Below are 9,192 nucleotides of genomic sequence, written 5' to 3'. Positions count from 1 at the left end.
TTGGCCTAGTGCCTTTTTTAGGTGTAGATTTTTTACTACTATTCAAATTTCTTCTGTAGTTATTAATCTGTTCAGAGCTTCTACATCTTATGTGTCAGTTTTAGTAGCTGATATACAGTATCTTTAGAAATGTTTCCATTTCATCTAGATTTAATTATTTACTGTTATATAGCATTCGATATACAGACATTTACTAACTTGTGGCATTTTTGTTTTTTACATTTTGCTGAAAACTTTTTATTAACCTTTTGGATAGAAACGAGAACTTATTTGCCAGGAAGAATGATCCCATCATACTTCTGCTGGAACCAGTGCATGGCCTCCTCTTTGCTGATTCTGTGTTTGGCCCTAATGCAGCCTGTCCTGTGCTTCTCATCTGCAATGCTGAAAACTGGCCAACCCAGCACCATGTAGAAGTCCAGCTCGTAGATACCAATTCTTGGGTCATATGTGATCCCCAGTCGATGTGTTCTTGGATCCCAAAACCAGTTTCTAATATCTGAGAAGTCATTTTTTCTTAACACATGTTCTCCACACCTTTGGACATTTTTCCAGGATTTCTTCTGCCTTGGCCCCACGGACTGTGCAGTGAACAATCTTTTCATTTCTCCTGATGCCAAAGGATCTGACAGTGTATCTGGCTTTGGAGAACACAGGCGTCTGGCCTGTGAGCTGCGCCAGCACCTTGGCTGCTGGGGTCAGTCTGTCTCAACTTTCCCCCACACAGATGTTGAGGCAGAGCTTGCAGATGCAAAGTTCCCTTATGGGGTTCTCCTCTTCACCTTGATCCTATGCCATGATGTTAGAGGTGCTCAGAAGCAACCCTTCATCAAGTGGCGATGAAAGAGAGAATGAGAGAAGTGGGCCTTGTGAAGTGGGCTTCTCATGAAGACACAAGAAGCTACATAGGTGGGAGTACGTATTTTGTGAGTGCGAACAACTTGGCCCCAAGGAAAGTTGATTGAGAAGAAAAAAGCAAACAACCTAGCCCTGATTTACAGATGGACATGCACAATACTGCAGCATCAACCAGAAGTGTCTGGCTTCAGCTTTACGTCTCCATGCCTTGAAAGACAGTAGAGAAAGGAAATTCTCCCAGAAGACAAAACTTCAAGAAATATATCTCACTGTCCACTTTGCCTCAAGAAGACCTTCTGGTCTAAGGTGAGGACCTTATTGATTCCTGAGCATGATTTTTATTAAACACTCAATATGTCTCAGACACATATCTGCCACTAAGTACACTGGATAAACAAGTCAGACAACATCTTCCTTCATGGCGTTTATCTTCTCTTGAGAAGACCAGCAACGCCAAGCTTGTCTGACCACAGCCACCAAGCACCAAATTCACCATTAGCCTTGGAAACCCTGAATCTTTAATAATAGAATGATACCTCCAGGGCACGTGGTTTCTAGCTGGTTACATGGTATCTCTTCCATCATGGAGGAAGGATAAATCTGTCTTTGCTTAAATAGACTTTTTCTAGAAACGGATTTGTGTTCTTGCCTATCATGCCACTACTGGGAACACCACCAAACACCTTACTTAATATCATTCACTATGACGGTAAACCATACACTATTACCTCCTACAAAGAAACACACTTCATAATAAAGTAAACAAATGAGATGACACCCAAAGGAGTCATCGGTCTCCATGTACTCCATCATCCAGAAAGAGCTGCTCTTGAAAAGTCAGCCATTTGACTGACTCTTGAATGGCTATTCCAACAGCCGTTTGCTGTGAACAGGCAAAGTAATGGTGTTCCTTCTCCCAAGCAAAAAAGTTCATTGGCCAGAGAATGAAGAGGTAGAGCTTGGGAGTCACACCTCTCATATGACACCCAATGAAAGGCTCAACAATTTTTTCCTTCCTATTCTCAAAAGGTCTGGGCTCTGCTGATTTAGAAGGAAGGATCGCTCATGTCATAGGAACACAATAATGATTGTGATGGAACTGGGAGCTGAAACAGTCACTTGTTCATTTTGAGATCTCAGGGAAGGAAGAAAGGAAAGTAGGAGGGAGGAACAGAGGAAGGAGGGGAGGGAGGGGGAAAAAGGGGGAATGGGGGAAGGATGGCACGGATGGAGGGAGAGAGGGAGGAGGAGAAATCAAGAGGAAATTGCCTCGTTGCCAGCGGGTAAAATTTGATGAGAAACAGAATATCTAGTCTCAAGGTAGCTCTCTACAAAATACTTATCCATTTTCTTACTAATTCATAAGTAAAATTACTTATAAATTAACTTTGTAGTGAAGAAACCTGAAAATACCATCTATATTAGTCAGTTAGGGCTGCTATTAAAAAATACCATAGATGGGTGGCTTAAACAACAGCAATTTATTTTCTCACAGTTCTGGAAGCTGGAAGTCCAAGATCAGGGTGCCAACCTGGTCAGTTTCTGGTGATAGCTGTCTTTCTGGCTTGCAGATTGCCGCCTTCTTGCTGTGCCCTCACATGGCAGAGAGAACAAGCTCTCTGGATGTCTTTTCTTATAAGGGCACTGATCCCAAGCCTCGTCTAAATCTAATTATCTTCCAAAGGCCTATCTCCAAGCAGCATCACACTGGGGATTGGGGCTTCAACATAAAATTTTGGGACGGACACAAGTCAGTCTATAGCATCATCTTAATTAAGTGAAAAAAAGTTATCATCACCACTAATAGGACCAATCAATATCATTTGCCTCTGAATCTGATGCACTAAGGGGAACAGAACCAAATCTGTGATATTTCTGCCAAAAAAAAAAAAAAATAGTAATAACCTGAATCTAATCATGAGGAAAACATAAGACAGATTCAAATTGAAAAATAACTGGCCAGTACTCCTCAAAAATGACAAAGTCTTGAAAGATATGGAAAAACTGAAGAACTGTTCCAAATTGATGAAAACTTAAGAGACACAACAACTAAATATGTGTGATCCTGGATTTGATCCTGGACCAGAAAGGAGACAACTTTTATAAAGGATATTATTGAGACAATTAGCAAAATTTGGAAAGGGTCTGTGGATTAGCTGTAGTATTTTATCAATGTTAATTTCCTGAGTTTTGTGGTTGTGCTCTGATTGTGTAACAGAGTAGCTTTATTTTGGGAAAATATGCATACTAAAGTATTCATGTGTAATGGGATATCTGGGTGAAGAAAGAGTATATGGGAGTCTTTTGTACTGTTGTTGCAGCTTTTCTGTAGGTATAAAATTATTTCAAAATAAAAAGTTAAAAACAAGCAAAAAGATGAACTGAAACCAATTAGAGAGTAGTAAGCAAGCAAGTACAAAGGTGGAATTTGACCAGAGGGCAAACATTGAAATTGGCCTCCTATATTACAAAGGCACACAAATACAGCAGGCAGCAGGGTGGGGATGCTGAATGCGGGGGAGTCCCAGCGTAAACTGGGACCCTCATAAAGGGCTAAAATGCTCACACGTTGATAGCATCCCCTCCTGATAGCAGAAGCTTATATAAATCCTCTTTCCCAGAGATTAAGATTAACCATATATTAATTCACAATCAAGGCAAGTGACACAGAGAGACAAGTCATAATGAGTGAGAGTAAGCTGAAATAATCAATAGATTTAGACTTGAAAAGACTTCAGATATTGGAATTATCAGATACAGAATATAAAATACGTACAACATGTTTACAAAATAAAAGACGGATTGTAAAGCTAAGCAATCCATCAGACACTATCTGAAATGCTAAGGCAGATTTGGAAAAGAAACAAATCGAAATTTTTTTTTTTAAAGACTGGTTATTTTCACTGAGTTAGTCTCAGGGTCTTTTTTTAAAAAACATATTTATTTATTTATTTGGCTGCGCTGGGTCTTAGTTGTGGTACACGGGATCTTCCTTGAAGCATGCGGGCTCAGTTGCAGCATGCAATCTCTTAGTTGCAGCATGCGGGCTCTTAGTTGCTGAGTGTGGGCCCTTAGTTTTGGCATGCAGGATCTAGTTCCCTGACCAGGGATCAAACCCAGGCCCCCTGCATTGGGAGCACAGAGCCTTAACCCCTGGACAACCGGGGAAGTCCCCAAATCGAATTTTTTGGAATGAAAAGTGTTATTGCTCAAATTTAAAGATCAATAGTGGAAAAGTTAAACAAAGCCTAGGGAAAAATGAAGAGGGTAAGAGTGACCTGGGAGGTAGAGCGAATAACGTTATGGAGGATGCAACTGAGAGAGACAAGGTGATGAAACGTATGATAGAGAGAGAGGTTACATATGTAGAATGAGAATTGGGATATACATTTAATCATGGTCCCAGAAACAGAAAATCCTGAGGATGGAGAAGCTATATTTAAAGAGATAATGGCTGTGCATTTTCCAACATAAAAAAGAACATGTTATTAGCAGCCAGGAAGAGAAGACAGATCCTCTCCAGAGGAATGACAATTATTCAGACAGCTGGTAGCAGAAGTCAGAAGATATGCGAACTTCCCTGGTGGTCCAGTGGTTAAGACTACACGCTTCCAACGCAAGGGGCCCGGGTTCGATCCCTGGTCAGGGAGCTAGATCCTGCATGCCACAGTGAAGATCCTGCATATGCTGCAACAAAGACTAATGTTATTTATTTATTTTTAAATAAATATTTATTCAAAAAAGAAAGAAACCAGAAGATACAGAATAACGTCTTTAAAGAGTTGAGGGAAACACATGTCAACGTAGATTTCTGGGTCCTGAAAGCATACTATCTTTCAGGAACTAAGGCAAATGGAACATTTCTCTACAAGTAAAAATTGAAGGAGTATATGGCCAAGAGAACTTCACTAAAAGAACATCTGTATGATTTATTTCAGCAAAAAAGAAAACGTCTTTAAAGAAACGTAAGAAAAGATGGTGAGCATAGAAAGTGATTGACTTTTAGGTAAATCCAAACAAATATTTCCTTATAAAATAATAAGAATAGGGACAAGGATATTACTTCATAGCTTTTTCAATTTCATCACTGGAGAAAAGAGATCATGGAGCTGTATTTATTTTCTGTCAACCATCACCTCCCTCACCAGAATGTATGCTCCATGAGAATAGTGTCTCTGTCTGGTTTGTTCACTGCTTTTGTCCAGTGCCCAGAACAGTGCCTGGCACATAGAAGGACTCAATAAACATGGATCAACTAGATGAATTGATGTGTTGTTTGACTGCAAATTCATCCTCACTATTCTAGTAACTGTATCCTATCAATTAAGGTGTCCCACCCCCTCCCAGCCCAGGAGTCAATCAGAAATTTTTCCCTGAAATTTGAATCTTATGCAGAGTGACACAGATACCATACCTGGCTGCAGCTCCCTCCTCCCAATGATGGGGTCCAGAGGAGACCTGCTGCTGTGACCTTCAGAGCTAATATGATTCCCTCCCCAACAAGACACAATTTTTCAGGTTTCCTTTGATTCTGTGAGTTACTGCATACCCTCCTAATAAATTCCTTTTTTGCCTAAGTTAGCTGGAATGTCTTGTGTATCACCAAGAAGTCCTCAGAGGGTGCAGTGCTGTTGAGGAGAAGTCTACTGACCATCTGATTTTCCTTATTTAGTAGGTATTATCCTTGGATTTCTAGAGTTTTACCAGAATGTCCATGTATAGGTCTTTTTTTTCCCCAAAAAGTCCTGCTTAGCTTTGGGTGGGTCCTTCCCATCTGAATATCATAAATATCAATAAATTAATTGTTGGGACTTCCCTGGTGGCACAATGATTAAGAATCTGCCTGCCAATGCAGGGGATATGGGTTCGAGCCCTGGTCCAGGAAGATCCCACACACCATGGAGCAACTAAGCCTAGAGCCCACGAGCCACAACTACTGAGCCCAAGTGCCACAACTACTGAAGCCCACACGCCAGAGCCAGTGCGCCCCACAAGAGAAGCCATCGCAATGAGAAGCCTGTGCACTGCAACCAACAGTAGCTCCTGCTCACCGCAACTAGAAAAAAGCCTGTGCACAGCAACAAAGACACAGCACAGCCCAAAGTAAATTAATGAATTAATTAATTTTAAAAAATAAAATAAAAAAGAAATAATGAAATGAGAGATGATGAAAACTAAAGAGTCCAGTCTTTTTCTAACCTCTGGAAACATTCCTTCTATTAGTTTATCTTCTTCCATTTTCTCCTTCTATTTTAAACCTTTGGTTGCCATTGTGTGTGGGGATTTCCTTTTCCAGTCTCCTTTTCTACCTTGTTAATACTGTACAATGGAAAGAAAATGTGTTTTCTGTATTTATGCCATAACTTTATGGAATTCTCTCACTATGTCTCTGTACTGCAGCCTGCATATGGATCTTGCAAACATGGAAATCTAGTCATGCCATTCCTCTGCTTAAAACCCTTCAGTGGCTTCCCAGTGTTCACAGAGCAGTGTTCAAAATCCTCCTCCTGGCTGCCAGTGGTGCATGAGATCCACCTATGTCTCTGGCCCTCCTCCCTCTGCTTTCCCACTCTCCACTCACTCAAGACACTTGAGTCCCATCGATCTTCCCCCTGTACCTGCTCACCTTGGCACCTAACCCATACTCTATCTTTTGTCTGGAATGCCTTCTCCTTATCCATTTGGCCAGCCCAGTCACCCATGTTCTTCAATGACTGCCCAGACCTTGAGCTAGTCCCTTGTATCTATCACAAAATATTTCCTTCATGGAATTATAGTTATTTATGCAATTATTTGTTTAATGACTATTTTTATTAATGACTATGGCAAGGCTAGAGGTTTTATTTTGGGTACAAGATGATTACTGTTGGTAAAAGAATTATAGTAGAGGGCTTCCCTGGTGGTGCAGTGGTTAAGAATCTGCTTGCCAGTGCGGGGAACATGGGTTCAAGCCCTGGTCTGGGAAGATCCCACATGCTGCAGAGCAACTAAGCCCGTGCGCCACAACTACTGAGCCTGCACTCTAGAGCCCTCGAGCCACAACTACTGAGCCCACGTGCTACAACTACTGAGCCTGCACGCCTAGAGCCCGTGCTCTGCAACAAGAGAAGCCACCACAATGAGAAGCCCGCGCACTGCAACAAAGAGTATCCCCTGCTTGCCGCAACTAAAGCCCACGTGCAGCAGCGAAGACCCAATGCAGCCAAAAAAATGAATAAATAAAATAAATAAATTTATTTTTAAAAAAGAAGAATTATAGTAGAGATCTTTAATGAAGATACAAGGCTCAGAGAAGTTTGGTCAAGACAACAAAGACCAAAGTGGATCCAGAATTCCCACCTGCCTTGGAATAGGGGATTATTACCATTGCCTGTTGCCATTTCTCTTCAGTGCTCCAAGCTGCTTGTTACAGGGCCTAAGGGATCTATCCCATAAATAATGATACCTGCCTCATTGTTGTAGGGATTGAATAAATACATGTAAAGCCCTTCTGAAACAGTGCCTGGCGCATAGTAAGCAGTGTACCAGCTGTCATTGAAGGCCCTGGGAACCCTGTACTTTTGCCCTTGGGTCTTCTTTGTCTGAATACTGGAGAGGTGAGTAGGCTGGGTAGCTGATAAAGACAAGTGTCTGGAAGGGCACCACGTGATATACAGAAGGAGCCTCATTTTTGAATCTGCCCTGCACTCAAGGGCCAGGAGGAATCCATCTTTACCCCACGGACAACCTCCCTCAGGACAATGATACAAATGAGGGCAATTCTCTTTTGGATTTAAATTTAAATTGTAGTAACTTGGTTTTGGACAAAACAGTTATATGTTTCCAAGTTCAAAAAGTACAAAAGGCTCTGCATTGAAGCCTCCCTCCCAGTCCTTCCCCAGTCCCCCAACTCACCTCTCCAAGGTATTACCAGCTCCTTTTGTCCCTACCAGGGATACGTTATGCATTTTTTTTTTTTTTGCTGTACGCGGGCCTCTCACTGTTGTGGCCTCTCCCGTTGCGGAGCACAGGCTCCGGACGCGCAGGCTCAGAGGCCATGGCTCACGGGCCCAGCCGCTCCGCGGCATGTGGGATCTTCCTGGACCGGGGCACGAACCCGTGTCCCCTGCATCGGCAGGCGGACTCTCAACCACTGCGCCACCAGGGAAGCCCCGTTATGCATTTTTAAACAAAGCACACCCATTTTTCCTCCTCTCCATCACCTGATACTAAATCATATACACTTTTCTGCTTGCTGTCTCCTCTTTCCCGTTGTTGTCTGCTGCCTTTTAACATTTTTTACTCATTTAGTGATGTTTCAAGGGAGTAAAGATAAATCTTCATTCGACCATCTTTTTTTTTTTTTTTTTTTTTTTGCCGTACTGCAGTGCTTGTGGGATCTTAATTCCCTGGCCAGGGATTGAACCCAGGCCCTCGGCAGTGAGAGCATGGAGTCCTAACCACTGGACCACCAGGGACTTCCCTCAACCATCATGTTTAACTGGAACCTGAATGAGATTTTTTTTCTCATTTCTTTTTGTACCATTCGTGGGTGGTGTAAAAGGAGGATATAAATTTATATGCTTTTATCTTCTATCTAGCCACTTAAGACTGACAAACATACGAAATATTTATATGTCCCCCACTGTTGGTGAGGGGATATAAGCACTTACATAGATAACATTTAGGGAAAAACTTGTCATAGTTTTTTAAAATTCACATGAAAAATATGGGGCTCTATTTGAAGCATTGGCCTTGATTGACCATCCTTTCTTCATTTACATCTACTTTCCTTGGCTTCTGGGACACATCAATCTCCTTGTCTTCCTCTCTGCTCATTCATTCTTCTGTCTTTTTGGTGCAGTTACCCTCTTCTATCAGTAAGTCACTGAAACCCTGATGGTCCTCAAGGCAGCTTTGATACCCTCTTTTCTCCTCATTACACATTCTACCTGCTAAGTGGTTTCATCCACAGCTACTGCCTCAGTTAATATTTCATTAACTTTGGAAAATTCACAAACATTCTTGCTTCAATTATTTCTTCTGCTCCTTTCTCCTTTTCTTTCTGGTATTCCCACTACACGTAAGTTATACCTTTTGTCATTGTTGCATAGTCCTTGGATAATCTGTTCTGTCTTTCTCATCCTTTTTTCCTTTTTGCATTTCAGTTTTGAAAGTTTCTATCAACATATCTTCAAGCTCACTGATCCTTTACTTGGCTGTGTCCAGTTTACTTATGAGCCTATCAAAAGCATTCTACATTTCTGTTAAAGTGTTTTTGATTTCTAGCATTTCCTTTTGATTCTTTCTTAGAGTTCCCATCTGTCTGCTTGTATCATCCATCTCTTTTTGCAT

At 41.5% G+C, this 9,192-nt stretch overlaps 1 pseudogene; it reads right to left on the bottom strand.

The window, feature by feature from the left end:
- Window positions 1-266: 266 nt before the first annotated feature.
- Window positions 267-798, bottom strand: LOC103069502 (60S ribosomal protein L11 pseudogene; annotated as a pseudogene).
- Between the last annotated feature and the right edge of the window lie 8,394 nt (window positions 799-9,192).

This window comes from Lipotes vexillifer, unplaced genomic scaffold (assembly GCF_000442215.2).
Source record: "Lipotes vexillifer unplaced genomic scaffold, Lipotes_vexillifer_v1.1 scaffold1158, whole genome shotgun sequence".
In the NCBI taxonomy this organism is placed as follows: Eukaryota; Metazoa; Chordata; class Mammalia; order Artiodactyla; family Lipotidae; genus Lipotes; species Lipotes vexillifer.
This window is presented reverse-complemented; position numbering and strand designations above follow the sequence as displayed.